Here is an 18,784-nt window from a genome sequence, read left to right as displayed (position 1 = left end):
TTTATCAGCTTATTGTATGTGTGTTTATGGGCCCAGGTGAGTATGGTATTTTAAGAGTAAACCAGGCTGGTATTCTTGCAACATCAGTAATTTCTTGGTAGCAGAGCTATGGTTAGGTTTTGGTTAATGATAGGTAGTTAGTTGTGTATTGGAATATTGATTTATGTATTAACTAAAGCCTGTTTGTATTGTTTTACGTTGTCCAGAAATCTTCAGGGATATTGACAAGCGGGTGGTAAATAAAAGCTACACTGCAGTGAGGTTACTGGCCTTGATGAAGAAGGTGTGGGAAGTTAGGTAGAACTTGAAGCACTGGTTAGGGATTATATTCTTGTAAAAAAGTGAGAGTGAATGATAGCAAAGGAGTTCACTGGTGAAACATTGGTCTTATATCACCTAGAAAGGGTCATTCTGAAGTAGTAGCCGGTTCTTTGATGCTTGAGTGAAGAGTAAGCGGTAGAGGTTTTACTCGTAGTGTGTGGAGGGTAAATGGTAAAGTTTTACTCGCATTGAAATAAATCAAATTGTCTTTGAATTTAGTAAATCAGGCACAGTAGCAAATGTTTTACGTTGTTAATTAATGAAATGTTTAATTAAAATTGAAAGAAATTGAGTTCTTGTATTACCTTGCAAAGGAGGGGTCAGTCACTGGTGCTGCACTGACGTCACTAAGAGCCGCGCTGGGATTGGTTGGAACAGCGAGTGTGTAGCTGAGGTGAAATTGTAATCGAGAGGTGAAGTACAGAGGAGTACAGAGGAGCGAAACTGACTTCACAGAAAAGCCGCGCAAGAATTGGTGAAAATAGTTCAGTGAACCAAATGTTGATTGGTTATTAGAATAAAAGATGCACTGGTACTGGAGAAGCATTTAAGTAGAGTAAACAATTGAATATTTGCCAAAATTGAATTTTCGGTGTTAATACACAGTGGAGATTGCATGTGGAGACATGATCCAACTATAATAGGGACTCGGCCAGATAGAAGATTTATACGTTTTATTTTCCCACGAGCAGTACATTAGAGGGAAATCAAGCACCATGTACAGAGTAAAAAGGAAAATGTCTTTTGTGAAAAAGATTACAAATTATTTAAAAAAAGATAAACCCATTAAGACTAGAGAAGGTATTATTATTCCTCCCCCGAAAACACCTGCATCATACATGATGATAAAAAGAGGCTACCACACTTGTGTCTGATTAGAAAATTGATTAGAAAATTGGATAGAATATACAAAAGATGATGGAATATTAGCATTTCCTGAGCATAGAACCTTTAATGGAAGAATTTTACATAATTCACGAATTCGCATGAATGAATTAGAACCAAGGCCTAGATTAACTCAGTATGAAGCTTTGGAAGAATGGGAGACTGAGTCTTTTGAGCGCGACAGGTCCCAATGTGACCGGAATGTGAGCACATTTCATCTAGATTTCCCTGAGAAACCCAAGATAATCAGAAGAAACAATGGAGACAGGCTATGGTAGTGGAAGGAGTATATCCTTTACGGACCACAGAAGAACCGACAGGAAGTAAATGTACAGAGACAACAAAACATTTAGTGACTGGTAGTGGAGATTTTGAAGATGATTATTTTGATGATTTATTACTGAAAAATCCTCCACCTTATCAGGAAGAAATACATATAATTACCCCTGGTGCTCCGTTTCTGAAAACACCCTTGGTTCCGGGTTTGTGCATGAGACTGCACTGGAAAGTGTACTTCGTGAACAAGAAAGAGAAGCAATAAATAAAAACAGAAGTAAGTTAATTCAGAAAATAACCCAATTAAATACAAGTCCTGAAGCACTAACGATACTAGTGACTATAGGCCCAGTTGTTCCTTTATATGGGGATAAGCAAACAGGTCCCAAAACTCCAGTTCTGACTACTACAATCACGCAAAAAAGGAAAGAAATATAATAGTTGATGACCAGGCAAGTGAGTGTGAGGCAATAATTTCACTAATGGATTTGTCTATAAGAGAGCCAATAAATGATTCATTCAGGAAAGTTAGGCTTGGGTGCTCAAAATAGGTACAGATTGAAACCTCTACAGGGACAAAAAGTGCCACTGTAGTAACCCCAGAAGAAATAGAAAGGTGGGCACGAGAAATAGAAAAGCCAAAATCACAATTAAGAGTAGAATTAGAAGAAATTACAGCTGGAAATGTAGGAATAGAGAGATTAAATACTTTCAGCGAAGAAGAATTATTATTTCTTTGCGGAAGCATCACTTGAAATACAAAAAATATTTCATGAAAAACTAATGAATTTGGCTTCAAAAATGGATATTGACATAGGTAAATCTAAAGTATTTCTGACAAAGATTTAGAGAATGTGAAAGTGTCGGGAAGAAAATTACAGATAAAAGCATTGTTGACATTATTGCAAAAACGGGGAGATTTGGACAGATGGAAAACTAGATGGACAAAGAGAAAGGAAGAAGTACAGGCAAATCGAACGACATCTGAGTATTTAATGAAGGAAACAGAAAAAGTTGAAAGCTTGTGCCCAATGAGAGAAGTTCTTGAGGAGGTTAAGTACATGTCCCATGAATTCGACAGGATATTTTATCATTTACAAATGATTTTTTAATGCTTAGAGAAAAACCAGTAGAATGGTACTGGCAAGTTGAAAGGTTTGTGAAAGTTTCGAAAGTTTGTTGAAGGACTTATATGGTTTATTTTACATAGTTGTTCCTGCTGATTTATGGTCAGAATGTAAAATTACAGTAGATTGGCCAAATGATGATTACCCAAGAGAAGCAAGTACAGGATCCCTGACAGAAGATGTAATGAAAAAATATCATCAGGTAATCACTTACCTGAAGGGAAAAATTCCCCCAAAAGAAACTGACTGGATAAAAATAGACAGAACAACCCAAGAATAGGACGAGTCAGTACATGCATATTATGAGTGTCTCTTACAGGTATTTAAATAGCACAGTGGGTTTGAAAACATTGAAAACAAAGATATGACACATTTTGTGTATCGTTTTGTGACTGGACTGAGAACGACGGATATATCACAGATGAATAAAGAGCACAAGTTGTGCTGGCAAGCAAAGCCCATACACGGAATCCTCAAGTATACAACGTACTGTGGGATGAGACTGTCAATAAACTAAAGAAATTAAAAGAAAAGGTAATGTGGGCTCAAGTTAAATTAGCAGAGCAAGAAGAACTTCAGCTAAGTAATCAGGCAGATAATCAAGGAAAAGGACAAGGCCAAGGTGAAAATAGTGGGGGTAAACCAAGAGAGCGAATGAGCAGAGAATAGGCAAAGAAAAAGTTTCCCTGTCACGGGTGTGGAAAATTGGGGCATTGGAAAAGCGAGTGCAAACTTATACAGAATAATAATGTCCAAAATCAAAATTTGAATCCACAGACGCAGAATTAGGTGTTAATGAGGCAACCGCAGCAGGTTGTTCAGAGTCAATTGCCACCTGCCCCCAAGCCAAATTTTGTGAGTCAAGGCAAGTACAGTGGGGACACCGGATTCCAGGAAGGAAGTGGTAAGAAAAATTCAGTAACGCCGCAGTTTTATTTTTTGATGAAGAATTACAATGACGGTGCCTGAGAGGGGAGGAAGAGGAATGCGTAGTTGGCGTATCCTTTCCGGTAGATCAGTCAGGTCCATATATAGACGGTAAGGTCGAGGGAAATGACATCACCTTTTTATTGGATAATGGCACTACCCGTTCTACTGTGAGAACAACAGACATCCCAAACCTACCCGTCTCAGGAGAAGCGATCCAAGTAGTGGGCATTTCTAATAAACAAATTAGGACCCCAATTACCGAACTAATGGAGGTACGTATTGGCAACTTTAATGAGATGCACAAATTTGTTATTTGTGACTCAAGTCCTGTTAACTTGCTAGGAAGGGGATTTATTGTGCAAAATGAATTGCACGATATTTTGCACACCGGATGGTGTTGCAATTCAGACACCTTATGAAGACAGAATATACAAGATCATGTTAGCTAAACAGGGAATGACATGTTCACTCTGATGACTCCAGACGAGTTACCCTGAGAAGTCCAATCCACAGTAAATCCTATTGCTTGGGATTTCATTAGAAAAAAAGTAACTGTAAAAGAAGGTGCATGTTATCCAAATACCCAACAATACAAAATGAGCACGGAAATAAAGGCAGGTGTTGAAGCAGAAATTAGATGGCTGGTTGAGCAAGGAATTCTAAAAGAAATAATGAGTAGCCCTTGTAATTCTCCTATAATTGGTATAAAGAAACCTAACGGAAAACATAGGGTGGTCAAAGACTTAAGGAAAATTATTACAATTATTGTACCATGTTGTCCAATAGTGCCAAATCCAGCAGTAATTTTATATCAGATACCTTGGAATGCAGGATGGTTTACTGTAATTGATTCATGCCATGACTTTTTCTCCATCCCATTGCATCCTGATAGCCAATTTTTATTTTCGTTCAAGTTTGATGAGCATGTTTATGTTTGGAATCGTGTTCCACAAGGGTACACTGAAAGTCCTTCCATTTTCAACCAAATTTTGAAAAAATATCTTGAATCTCTGGTGATGCCCAGACAATCAGTCTTGGTGCAATACCCTGATGACTTATTAGACGTATCAAAAACTCAAAGTGATTGTGTTACTGATTCAATTGCATTATTAAATCACCTGGCTGAAGGAGGACATAAAGTGTTGCCAGAGAAATTACATTTTTGCACAACTTCTGTTAAATATTTGGGACACCAAATAGAAAGAGGAGTCAGAAGAGTGGCCTCAGAAAGAATAAAAATAATAAGACATATGCAGTTACCACAGACCCAAAATGAGATAAGGATATTTTTGGGAGTCATAGGTCATTGCAGGCAGTGGATTGTGGGATTTGCAGTACTGGCCAAACCTTTGATACAAATGACCAAGAAACGGGAAAAATATCCAGTAGAGTGGGATGATGAAAGCATGACAGCTTTTGCAAAATTAAGAAACTGCCTGTGTGAAGCTCCTGCTCTCGGTATGCCGGACTATTCAAAAGAATTTGCGTTATTCTGTGATGATTGAGATAATTGTGTACTTTCAGTCCTAACACAGTGATATGGCCTAATGCTATGGCCTGTGGCATATTTTTCTGCTACATTGGACCCAGTGACATCTGCATTGCAAGGGTGTTTAAAAGCTGTAGCTGCAACATGCATGAGTCTGGAACAAAGTGAATCCATTGTAATGAGACACCCCGTAAAGGTACATGTCCCACATGCGGTAGTGATTTTACTGACAAGACCACAAACTCAGTACCTTACTCCTAGTCGGCTGACTAAATATGAGCGAGTTATATTAGGGGATGAGAATGTAACGATAGTCGGATGTACCATCTTAAATCCAGCAACATTGTTGCCAGATCCATATACTGAAGAAGTAATAGATGATGTTGAACATGAGAGCACACTTAATGTAACCCAGTCTAGCTCCCAAGCCCCATTAACTAATAAATGGGAATTGAAACCCATAGTAAAATATAAAGACTTTCAGAAGAATGCTGAGGTTTATGCCATTATTCTCATTGTATAATAATTAATGTTAAGTGGCTAAGGGCAAATCCAGATGTGGGCACCTTGCTCGCTTCACCAATGGATTTAAACTAGCCTGCTAGATGAGGGTTGATATCCCGAAACCAGTCCCAGGATGCTTGTTTCTGGTACAGGGGGACCTGACTTGGCAGTCCGAGCTTGATTGTTCCCATGGGGAGCATGGTCAAGACTGATTTGCATGTGGCTGGGTCCAAACTGGGCTGGTATGGTGAGCAAAACAACAATGGATTAAACCCAGTTCTGTGACTGGGGGTGAGTATTTGAAAAGTTTTAACACTCCATCTATTATTTTATTTTGTGATGTTACTATTGAGTCTGCAGCACTTTTTGTGCCACCCACTGAAGTAGCCTTTTAAACATATTTCAGAATGCCATTGCAGCCTGTGAGTGCAATTATAAGCTGCCATTTTAAACTGGCAAAATAAACCTTTTGAGAGGTCCACACCTTCCTTTTAAACAGCTCACAGGGTAGGATGTAATGAATTTTAAAAGTAGAACATGTAACTTCAAGTTACACATGTCCTGGTAGTAAAAAACTATTAAATTAGTTTTTCACTACTGCAAGGTCTGTTCCTCCCATAGCATAACATTGAGAGTTACCATTTTACCTTTAATACGATGTAACATCAAAATTCGAAACGAGTAAACAGTTCATGTTTGATGTATTTGGAATTGTAATGAAAAATACTCTCCTAAGAAAAAAGTTAGATTTTTGATTACAATTTTGAAAAGGCCACTTTTTGAAAGTAGGCTATGTAGTGTCTGCAGCCTGTCTCTGGGTCACATGACTGGGTGTGGCTGACAGTTGGACTTTGTGTACTCCTCAATAGCCACACACAATATAAAGCTGAGGTGTGCCTGAATGGGCCATCACTTGCAGGATGGAAGGGTGCAGCTAGGCACAGTCCTACTTACATTTGCATAGGCTATGTCTTACCTCCACACAAAATGCTGCATACTCACTTCAGTAGTGCTAATACTAAGATGGTGCCTGGGGAGATGTGAGTACGTGCCAAGCGCCGGATGATGTGCACTGTGATGCCGCTGACCTCCGGTCCATCCGTTTCTGCCCAGGACGATGCGATCGTACACTACTGATGAGCAGACTGCTGTAAATATGGCACCAGCAAAAGTGGCAACAAACAGGCAGGCCCAGCTGTCCTCAAGCAAGAAGAGAGCTGTGAACGGACGGCGGCTCTTTGTTCCACACAGCAGTGAGCCGAGGGCTACCGGAAGCAGAACGGCGCGGCCTGGGATGAAAGAGGCACGGCTTGACTGCTGCCTGTTCCATGGGGAGTCCCGACAGAAAGAAGCAAGAAGCTGTGGAGAATCTGACCAGACGCCGGCCAGAGAGGCTCCTGCTGTTCCCGGTGGGTGAGCATCACCGCCTGGAACAAGTGCGGTGAATAGGCTTGTAGCTATGGAAGTGTGTATGTGCCCGGGCTTAAAGCCGTGAACCACAGATCTGACAGTTCATGATTGGATGCCAGCTAGCAAACAGGACTGCTCCTTTCCAGAGGAGGAGGGACACCTCTCGGCACAGGCGAGCTGTGTCTCTGAGGCGGAGGTGCCCCCCACGGGCTGCACTAAAAAGAGCCCAGCGGCGGAGGAGGGCTGCCTCGGGCCTGGAAGCATTCAACAGTAGCGTGCCGCTCAGAGATAGGGCCTCCGGCAGAGAGCAAATCGGACCCGATCCGCTGAGCGAGAGGCAGGTCAGCCTGACCTTCGAAGCAGGCACCATGGGTATCGGAGCTGGCGGCGAGAGAGGGGATGGTGGCTTAGCCCACCGCTGAGGCAGCAGCCGTATCCTGGTACCCAATGGTCTCAGTGGTGACAGTGAGGGTGACACTGCTAGCCCGGCCTCTAAAGTGGGTGGTGGCTCAGCCCCCGAGTGCAGCGCCCAGGTGCAGATCATGGTGGCTATGGAGGCAGTGGAGGATGAAGACTGCTACCTCCCTTTTACGGGTGCCCAGGATGGAGGGGGCAGTTGCAGCGAGAACAACAAGAACGACAAGTACAGATCCCCCATGTGTGAGACAGTTTATGAAGGCAGTGTAAACGACAACAATTTACAGAGCCTTAGTAACGTACAGCATCTGGATATGTATCTAATTAATTAGGAACACAATAATGCTTTATCATCATAAATGATCTTGGATTAAATGTTTTTATATGTGACCTTTTATAGCTAGACTTTTGATTACCTCCTGTTCCTCACTCTATTTTGTTGGAACCCGAAATGCGTACATGGCCGATTCCCTGTGGAGCTGGCTCTGGCACACCGCCATGCCCATCACCTACCCAGCTGGACTTCTGACATTTGTCTCATTTCTCCCCCACTGCTGTCATCTTCTTGGGGATTACCAGCTCTCCCTGGTCTTTCTGATCCCTACCTCCCGACCTTTGGATTTTTGACTTTTGATCACCTCCTGTTACCTCACTCTATTCTTGTGTAACACGAAATGCATACATGGCTGAATCCCGGTGGAGTTGCTCCAACAGATATAGGGGAGATTGGCCCTAGCACACCACTATGGCTGTCACCTACCTAGCTGGACTTCGGACATTTGTCTCATTTTCTTCCCCGCTGCTGTCTCCTTCCCGTGGATTACCAGCTCTCCCTGGTCTTTCTGATCTTTTTTTCGTGTTCGTTAAATTTCTCCTGTATTGTATATTAATTCTGTAACTATTGTGAAACTTTTGCAACTTGTAACACGCTGTTTCCTCATGTAAAGCGCTCTAATAACTCCGGGTCTAGCCAGCGCTATATAAAACTCAAATAAATAAAAATAAATAAAAGTCAGTCTGGTTCCAGGGCAGGGGAGGCAGGAAACCTATGCACTTCAAACCGAAACTTCTTGAAGCTTCTTCCACTTCAAAGGAGGCACCTGGTATAAATATTGGACTTCATACACCAATGTTTCAGTTTACTTATGGACCTGTGTAGACTATGCCAGGAGGGAGGACTGCTGTACTGATGAAAGGACTGCCACTCTGCTGGAGTGCGGCATTGCTGGACCCCTGCTTTTTTTGAACTGCTGCCTTGCTGGTTTGCTGCCCTTTTGCCCTTCTGCTGAGTAAGAAGGATTGCCCTGAACCCAGGACTCCCAGAGTGAATCCAAGGGCTGGTCTGCTGGCCTCCTATTCAGAGCCACGGGGCCATAACATGCTCCTTACCACCTGAACTATCACCCAGATCCAGCTGGAGCCAGCCCTGACCCCCACTCTACTCCTTTAATGAATCCCTTGTTGCTTACACTGCCAGCCAATGTGGAGTTCAGTCAACCTGACTCCTTCACGCTTGCAAGGAGCGCCACCGTGAAGCCTCGGTCGTCAGTTCACGATGACAACAGAATCTTGCGCTACAACAACTACCGTCCACTATGTCAGGGCTGCTCTTCGTGCTACATCATTGACCTCCTGCGATGCTTCCCTGCTCCTTGTCGCAAACTCAACTGCTAAAACGAACTCCTTGTTCTGTACTGAGAAGGTAACTTTTCAGCTGAACTAACCTGATCCCTGTATCCAACCCATGCTCCATCACAGTTGTCCTGAACTCGTGACTTTACCCAGTCTCGAATTACCAGATAGAAGCAAGTGGCACTTTGGGTTTTTTGGCCATATTTTCACTTAAATCTTTAAAACTGCATATCTCTTGTTCTACCTATTGGTTTGGCATTTATTTTTCTAAATTGGCATGGTATTTTTCTTCTGTTGTGTTTTTACTTTATTATTGTTTGAAGTGCAGCATAAATACATTGCACATAAAAGTTAAGCCTGACTTCTCTGTGGCAAGCTACCAGATGTTTGAGCACAGTTTAATTTGGGGTTTGCTTGTGCCTCACCCTCATAAGGATTGTGGTTCCTGCTTGAGCAGGGTTTCACCTCCCTCAACCAGTATCTCAATCAATCAATCAGTAGTTGTTGAGCGTGGCTACTCACCCATGAGGGTCTCACGGCTCTGGGGCAAGGGGGGGATGGTTGCAGGTTTGCTTGGGTTCTGTGGTTCATTTGAAGAGTCTGGTCTTGAGATCCTTCCTGAATGGTGTCAGAGACGGAGAGAGCCTAAGGTGGAGCGGCATGGCGTTCCAGGATTTGGTGGCGAGGTGGAAAAGGATCTTCCTCCCATTCTGGTCTTGCGGACCTGAGGGACGTGATAAGGGCTAGTTGGGCAGAGCTGAGGTGTCTTGGGAACACGTGGAATGAGAGGCGGTGGTTCGGGTATGCTGGTCAGGCATTGTGGATGGCTTTGTAGGCATATATGAGGAGCTTGAAGGTGTCTCTATTGTTGACTGGGAGCCAGTGGAGTTCCCATAGGTGTTCGGAGATGTGGTTGTGGCGGGGCATGTTGAGGACCAGTCTGGCTGCAGTGTACTGCTCGTTTTAAGTTTCCTGGGGAGTTTCTGGATGGTGCAGGTGTAGAGTGCATTGCCGTAGTTGAGTCTGCTGCTGATGAGTGCATGGGTGAACGCCTTCTTGGCCTCAGTAGAGATCCATCTGAAGGTCTTTCGAAGCAAGCGAAGAGTGTGAAAGCATGATGAGGTGATGGCATTGATCTGGTGGTTTATGGTAAGCGATGAGTCCAGCATGATGCAGAGATTTTGTGCTTGGTCAGTGGGTGTGGGGGAGCTTTCTAGCGCTGTGGGCCACCAAGAGTCTTCCCAAGTGGAGGAGTTGGGCCCTAGGATGAGGACTTCAGTCTTGTCCAAGTTGAGCTTGACGCATCTGTCTCTCATTCAGGTGGCAACAGCCTTCATCCCATTGTGGAAGTTGTTTCACGCCGATGGTGGGTTCGTTGGTAAGGGAAGAATCAGTTGGTGTCATCAGCATAGGAAACGATGTTGAGTCTGTGGCTGCTGACAACAGTTGCATCTGTTATTATAGTGCAACCCTTTATTATAACATGTAAATTACCCTTTTTAGAAGTGGGTAAAATAGCCCTTGCTTAAAAATGTTCCTTTCATAGATATAACTATAGACTTTGCCATGATCATACAGTCTATTGAAAAACGTACTCGGGAGAGAATAAAACAATGTTTGTTTACTTGGTTTGTAGTCACATGTCCGTTTTACTTTCCCTATTTGAGGACTCTACTGAGACTTTGTACCTATGACATGGTTTACCTCTTGCCCTGTAACAGTTAAAAACATGCACTGGAAAAACCACCAGGTTTGCAATATGCCATCTGGCATAATTCAATGGCATCTGTTGACCGATTGAATTAGCAAGTGCTTAATTGTCCATCAGCACTGAGGAGTCAGCAAAGCAACAACATCTGAAAATGGATGCTAAAGAAAAAAGGTTTGCTTTATTTTCTGTTGCATGCATTTTAACATGCATGTGTCAGCCCTGACTGCCCACTTCTATTGACCTGTTTGCTGACTGATTGAGGATGTACCTTAGTCCCTTAAGATTTCCAATGAAGGTAGAAGGACATACCCAAACAGCTGGTAAGAGCACAGTGAGACCAAAATATTCCTTTGGGCTGATCCAAAATGTGATTGACAATGTGTAGGAAAGTGGAATATTATGTGGTATAGGTGAGTATCTTTACCATGCAATATTATCACAATGCCTCAAAGATAAACCTTGGATTCACAAAAGTAATCTTAACATCAGTTCTGGCAATGTGGCAAAGAGCAGTTAGGCATTACTAGTAGAACATGTGTTAAGTATTTTACAGTATCATGAGGTTCAAAGCAATTGACAAGACTTAAAAAAAATCCAACATCAATTTATAAACATAGAGGATATGTTTATGTAATTTAGATGCTAAAATGAACCAAATAGCATACATATAACCAGAGTTCTGCAAGTTCAAATTATTAGAAAATAAATGCATCAAATGGTTCACACATTTAACATTGTGGTCAGTGGGAAAATATGCTAGTGACAATCGGTCACTTAGGGGTCGAGTTACATTGTGTCACAGGGTAGAGGTCTTTTGGGTCCGTAGACCTGGGCCCAACAGTCAGTTCAATTTTACCTGGCCTGCAGAATCCGGGTGCAGTGTTTGTCCTGGTTGACAGTGATCTTTAAATGGTAGTCGCGAACAAGTTGCTTTTACCATATGGATGAACCCACCAGAAGGGGAAGCAAATACACAAGAATGAGATCATTGCTGACATCGGTTCCAGGTGCTGTGAAGTTTACTCTTAATATACCATCAAATTAAGGGGTCAGTTACTCTACTGGCAACCAACAAGCCTCGGTAGCAGTAAAAGTAACAAAAAGGAACTTCAAAGTCTTGCCATCCCAGGGAGTACGTTAGCAGCTTTAAACTTTGGTGAAAGCCAGCCTACAATTTCCAAAATGCACTTTCCCATTTAAGTTTGGGCGATCCCTTGGAGGGCCAGATGGATGTCAATGATTTATATGCAGAATGTCGTTTTACCTGCACTTTGCAGGGGACTGGTCCCACCAATCTAGGGGGAGTCTGATGGTGCTCCTGACTTCCACAAGGTTCCCTCTCTTCTAGAGTGTTGAGTTTTAGACAAGGACGAGGGTCATTCACTAAATTCCAAGTCTGTTGCCTCACGGACACAATACCCCTCTTTTGCTTTGTGATGGTGGGCAACCTCCTGTTGTTGGTGACACAACTCTCTTCTTCTTCCTTTTTTGTAGTAGATGGCTCAGATCTGAGGTTCTGGTGTCAGGGGGGCTTAAATCCTAGATTTAGGGCTGTTAGGAGTGTGGGAGCTAATATCTAATGGGCAGCTAGGCCCTACAGCAGTCTGCTCTTGAGATGGCCACGTCCTGTGGTGTAGGGCACTTTCCTACCCTTCTAAAGATGTCAAAACTTAACTTCAGGTGCACAGATCAGTTTGTTTATTCTGGAGGTGTGGCTAGCCTTCCTGGAGGCGTACACCTCCTGCATACCTAATTTCTTGCTTTGCCAGAATCCAAGCACACCTGGGGTAAGGGGAGGGATGTGTCCTCCTCAAGGGAGACAGCCCAGATGCATATCAGAGACAGTGCAGGTATTGAAGCTCACCACTATGATGTGTCACTTCACGAGCCCACTGACCTCCTTCCTGCCCAAGCCTTGTTCTACTCTTGGAAGTGCTAACTCTACCTGGAAGGAGGTTAAAAAAGGGTCTTGGTGGTAGCTGGGGAGAGAAAACGTGGGATTGCCAGCCAAAGCATGTCAACTAAGGTAACCAGGTGGGTAACCACTAGGTAGCTACCTGAGTGCCTGCCAGCCTTCCCTTGGCACCTGATACGTTTCAGCATTTAGGGAGAGAGCACTGGCACTAGAGCCTGGTTGGCAGGTTTTAGCGCACTGTCAAAGTCACAAACCAGCATCTAGTAGTCCAAGTGGGGGCAATACGTGGGTGGACATTGCAAAAAGTCCTGTTTTCTTACACAATGTCTGGAACTAATGGCTGTAGATACTAGAGCAAAATCAGGCAAATGATAAAGAAGAATAACTAAAATCCCTTTAAAGTTAGTACAGAATAAACTATGAGCCATATTTATAATTTTTCCACACAACTCAGCAAGACACCTTGCTGTGCTGTGTGAAAGAGAGAGGGCAGGAATGTGCCATATCTATCAAAATATGGTAACATTCCTGCTCTCTCCTTCCGCTAGAGCACTTTTGGCTACCTAGCGCCAACACAGGCACCCTTGCATGCCTGTGTTGCAGGCAGGATTATTTTTGTTCAGAAAGGTGCCCCTTCCTGCACCAAAAAAATGTTGAGGCTCTTTCTACAGAATGCATCACACTTAGAAAGAGGAAAATACTAGGAGAAATAAAGATATTTCTCCTCGTTACGCCTCCCCTGGTAAGGTGTAACATTTGATGTATTCCCAGGTCTACCACTCATGGTGAATCTGAAAATGCGCGTAAATCCATGAGTCGATGTGTGGTAACATCCATGCTTCAACCATGGAACGCCTCCCTGGGGCAGAGAAATCACAAGGCACCAACTTGCACTGCCTTGCAATACTCCAGATTTACCAAGCCAAGCAGGGCCACACAGGTCTTGCACTGCTTTGCAAATCTCATTCTAGGTTTTGTGTTGCCCCGCATCCCCTTGCGTGGCCCAAGGGCAATGTGAAACCTGTGACATTTCTGGCCTTATGTTCATGATGATTGGTGCAAGCATCCTACAAGTCAAACCTAAAAACAGAGAGTGCACAAGAAGGGTTAAGTAGTCCTACCAATCCAGGTATATTCCATGAGCCTCCTGTGCAAAATGCAGTTTATGACACAGATAAAGGAAATGTCTCTAAGGTACATTTAACAAGGTGCCCCAGTAACTCCGAAGCCATCTCATAGATCATCCAGTTGTCAATTCATCGCCCTACCTGCAATATGACATTTAAATATTATTGTTATGTTCACTATACATAAGCACATTTCTCTTGGGTAAAAATGCTCTATACAATAGGAAGGAGGAGACTTTTTTCTGTTTTCCCATTTCTACTAGTTACCCTCTTCATTTGTCGGAAATATTACTTCACTCCAATGGAACAGGATGTTTTAGACCTATGTGTAGTGTCATTTTGCCTAATCAATAACTTGTGTGCATACCCTTTGACTATATATTTGTATTTACTTTATCTTTTTGGGGGGTGCTCAGAAGTGGACCTTTTTCCTGAGGTTTGGTGGTTGTTTATCTATTTATTATTAATATTACTATTCATACAGTTTTATATAGAGCAAACTCACCCAAAGGTACTGGAGCATATACATGAGCACTAGGTTCCAGCGGCGGCTCCTTCGCTAAGGAAGAGGAGCATCGCCCCACTGCTCACTGAGCAATACATATTTTTATAATAACACAATGTTATAAGCATTTTATTTTACCACACTGGCTCAGTTTGTTGAGGGACGTTCAGAGCAGGGGGAAGAATGGTGGGCACTTTTAAGGGTTCATGACAGGTTGATCATCAGCCTTGGGTCTACCAAACAGTCATGTTCTCCACCCGACTGTAATGCACAGCCTGGATGGAGAACATGCGCAGGCTCCCACTCCCTGTCTGAGTGTCCAACCAGGGCCCTCAGATCAATCATATCACTGCAGCCTTGTGATTAGTTTGGGGATTCTGGGAGCATGTGTGCTTCCTAAGCCAGGAGAAGAGAAAAGGACAGGAGAGGCGGCGGCTGGCTGTACCAAGGTAAATGCGTTTACTTTTTTTATTTCGGCCCCTCCCTGCCTCACCATCCTGTTCCGTAGTACCCGCTACTGCTAGTTACATTACATTCTTTTTTATTCATTTTTTTTTTCAATTAACGGAATCCATTTACCTAAAGTTGATGGATTCCATAGATTTGTTTGCTTTTTTGACTGATGTACCTATCGCACATTCTGTAAACATAACACGTTGTAGCACATACCTTTGGCTGAAAATAGGGTTAGTTGTATTTGAGAAATCTGAAAGTTTGTGTTCTTAGAAAATGTGAGGCAGTTCTGTGGTCACAGAGTTCCAACGTAATCTGTGTGAAAGGAAAGGAAAGTTCAGCCAGAAGCTAACAGGGGCCCATGCAACACCTGAGGCTCAGGGGTCCCTTAACCTTTTAGGGGCCTACACACGCTTCAGAAGGGCTGCACTCTGCCGAAGGCCAATGAATATTTGTGAGGTATGGGAGACTCAGGGGCCCACTTCACATTCTGCGGGGGGGTCATCACTATACGTTATGCAACTGACTGCAGCCACTGCGGCACACTTGTCTGGCTTGATTTATGAGGGTCTACTTTCACAAGACACTCCATGCACCACAAGAAGGAGGGCCTTGAAATATAATGCTTGTTGGACCGGGACAAAGACAAGTGCCAAAAGTGTTTGGCTTATTGGCTTTGGTTGGGAAGTTGAGGGTACATTGATTGAGGAATCGGAGTAGATGGTGTGTGGCACCAACGCTGGTGCTTTATTGATGCCTGTGATTTATTTACAGTTATAAGTAGACGCTTCCCTCTCTTTTGTCAGACTTGACAGATTGTGGCCTTTGAACTCCAAGCCAGCCCTATTTAACAGTATTTAACAGTCACTTCACCCACTAAACAGAGTAGCTATGTACTTTTTATGTCAGTGAGGAGAATATTTAGTATGCTGTTGACAACTTCGAGTTACAATAAACTCAACAGCATCCATTTTCATTGGCACTTACATATCCAGTCAAGTGAGTACATTTGAATTTGGCTGGATAGTATTCTTATAAATAGCGCAGTGGTTTCCTATGAAAGTAGCTTAAAGTCATGGTCTCTGCTCGTAAAGAAACACTCCTACATGAATATGAAAGAATAAGTGTAGGGGAGTGGAGTAATATGTAGTGAGATGCTAGTTAGGCTTCACTGTGATATAATAATCTGACAATGCCCCAAAGATGGTCCTTGGATTCAGAAAACAAATCCTTACCTCACTCCTGATATATTGTCGAATAGAAGTCAGGCTTTACTAGAGGAACATGTGTTAAACATTTCAGCGTCATGGACGATAAGTATTTGGCATGACTCGAAATAAATAGGATACCAATTTATAAAAATAAAGGAGTTTTTCATATATATTTAGACATCAAAACAAAGACAATTGACTAACTATACCTGCAGTTATGCATTTTAGAAACAATATTAAATCGGTGCAAAACAGTAGTATAAAACGTTATAATTGTGGTTAATGCAAAAAGCACTTGTCAGTAATTTGCAGGTCGAGTGTATTGGAACCGTAGGAAGGTAAAAGTGATGCGGGTTCCAGGACTGAGCACAACAGTTAGTTTGATTTTACTTACCTTGAGGAGCCCGGTTGCAAAGTTGTTCTGACTGTCCTTGGCGCTGAAGCGGGAGCTGCTGGGCAGCTAGTTTTAGTGCTTTCACTGTGCTGGTGAGGAAATGGGTACAAAAAGTCAACAACGAGGCCACTGCTGGCATTGTATGAAGGTGTTGTGAAGTTCCCTCGAGGTGCAGCGCCAAGGAAAAGTGGTGGTTGCTGGACTGGCTACCAACAAGCTTTGGCATTGGTAAGCTCAGCAGAAAGTAATTTCGGCATCCAGAGGGCCTAGGGAAAACAGTAGCCACCTGAATCTTGCTGAGGTCAGGACTATGCTTCCCACAATGCACTGGACCATCTACTTTTGGGTGTTTTCTCAGAGGGCCCGTTCACTAGCGATTCTTTGGTTCCGGCACGTTGTCTTTTTCTGCAGTGTGCAGGAGACTAGTGCCTCTAATGCAAGGGGGTCTAGATCTGCCTTTGGCTCTCAAGTGGGTCCTTCTCTCTCGGGAACTGGTCTTGGTCCAGGACGAGTTGCAGTCGTGCGGTTCCAAAAAGGTTGCCAAAGGAGCAGAATATCATGCCTTTGGTATGTGCAACTCCTGTTGTTGCAGATTTGGGTCTCTTCTGTGTCCTTTGTTGCAGGTCAGATCAGAACAGAGGGTCTGGTGGCAGGGGTACCCCTTTAATCCTAAATTTAGTGGCATTAGTGGTTTGGGTGCAAGTAGCCAGTAGGCTACTAGCCCCAGTGGCTAATCCACCCCTGCAGTGACCACATGAGGGGGCATTTGTCACCTCTTCTACCCAGAACCCTTTATTTTACCATTACTAAAAATTGCAGAATCGTTTGTTAGCTGAACAGACCAGGTAGCCCAACATAGGGGTCTACCTAGCCTTCTGTGGGTGTACACCTCCTAAATACCTAATTGAGTGCAAATGTGCCTGGGAGCGGGGGGGCTGTATCCTACTCTGGGAGGCAGCCTGGTTGCATATCACAGGCAATGAAGGCTTTGAAGCTCACCTCCTTAATGTGCCACTTCACAAGCCGTCCTGTCAGGGAGGGAGGTGTGACTTTATTTCTGGCCAGACTATTGTTTCTGACTCCTGAGAGAGATCACACCTCCTGGCAGGGGGTCAGATTCCTGCCTTGGCAGGAGTAGCTGCGGGCTGAAAGCCAGAGCACAGGAAATGCTGGGGCAACTAGGTGAGCAACCTCCAAAATAACCACCTTGGTGCATGCAACATTGTCCTTGACACGAGAATCGTGTCAGGGGTGATGAGGCACATTGTTTAATACCAAACATGACACATTTTGGTGGTTCCATGATGGAGCTGGCAACCTCGAGGTTGCTCGGGTGGCAGTCCATGTTTTCCTATGGAACTCTTATCACTTATAGCAGCCCTAAATGGAAAAAAGACAACTATAGTGACTTATAAGCTTGCACTTATATGCCATTCAAATTTAATACAATACAACCTGCCTCCTGGGCTCTGGTGGCCTTTCTTAGGGGTGACTGGAATATATTAAAAATAGCGCTTGACCTTGCAACACACAGTGAGGGAAAAGCCGAGTTCGAGCAGTTTGCACTGCTCCTGTAGTTTGCAATAGCAGGCCTGCTGTAATCTCTTTACTTGGGTCACTCAGGGTGGCACAATCAGCACTTAAGGCCCTGGTGACCAATTTAACTCTCATGCCCTGGGTATCACTGGTACCATTTACTTATAGGAAGTTCAAGTCCTTGCCAGTTGGGGTTGCCAATTCATATGTATCAGTTTTAGGCAGAGAAAGCACTGGCACTGAGGCCTGATTAGCAGGCTTCAGTGAACTTTCAGAGTCAAAAACCAGCATCTAGTAGTCCAAATGGGGGCAAAAAGTGGGGAGACACCTGCAAAAAAGCCTTTTTTCTTACAATAAGGGATACATTTCGTGCCTGAGAAATGAGATGGATGGTCCCTAAACAACAAAGCACCATTTTACCTCTCCCTGAATTACACTTCTACGCAGCTTTCTCTTGGAGTTAAAGTGCCATTACTGTAACCATCATTTTTTCCTGAATATTATCATAAATCTTTCCTCCTCTCGATTTCTTCTCTTTTGATATCCTATTTTGATATTGAATGTCACTGGTCTTTTAAGTTGTATTGATTCAGAGGCACTTGAACTCAAAAATGGCATTGATAACACCTCAATGATACAAAATGCATTCCGGGTATATTTTCTAGTGTGATGCTACTTGTTGGCTATGTTATCAGCTGTAATATTCTGCAAACTTTAGGGTCACCGTTATTAGTTATAGTTGGAATTGCTCAGTTAGTTTCTGATATTTCCAAGGTTTTTGTAGTATTTTTTTACTGAGCTGAGTATTATCTATAGAATATAAAATATAAGTACTTTGATACTAAGCTTTATATGCAAACTGAAATAATAAATGCTTTATCTTCACGATCGCATCCATAATATGTAAATGTGATCACACTCAAATAATACTGTGCATTCGT

General features: G+C 43.1%; 1 protein-coding gene across 1 annotated transcript in view; it reads left to right on the top strand.

The window, feature by feature from the left end:
• Positions 1–18,784, top strand: part of LOC147673983 (fatty acyl-CoA hydrolase precursor, medium chain-like) — a 419,415-nt gene that overhangs the window by 198,192 nt on the left and 202,439 nt on the right. The window lies entirely within an intron of this gene.

The sequence above is a fragment of the Lissotriton vulgaris genome, chromosome 12 (genome assembly GCF_964263255.1).
Source record: "Lissotriton vulgaris chromosome 12, aLisVul1.2, whole genome shotgun sequence".
NCBI lineage: Eukaryota > Metazoa > Chordata > Amphibia > Caudata > Salamandridae > Lissotriton > Lissotriton vulgaris.
The sequence above is the reverse complement of the archived record's forward strand: the minus strand, read 5'-3'. Positions and strand labels throughout refer to the sequence as shown.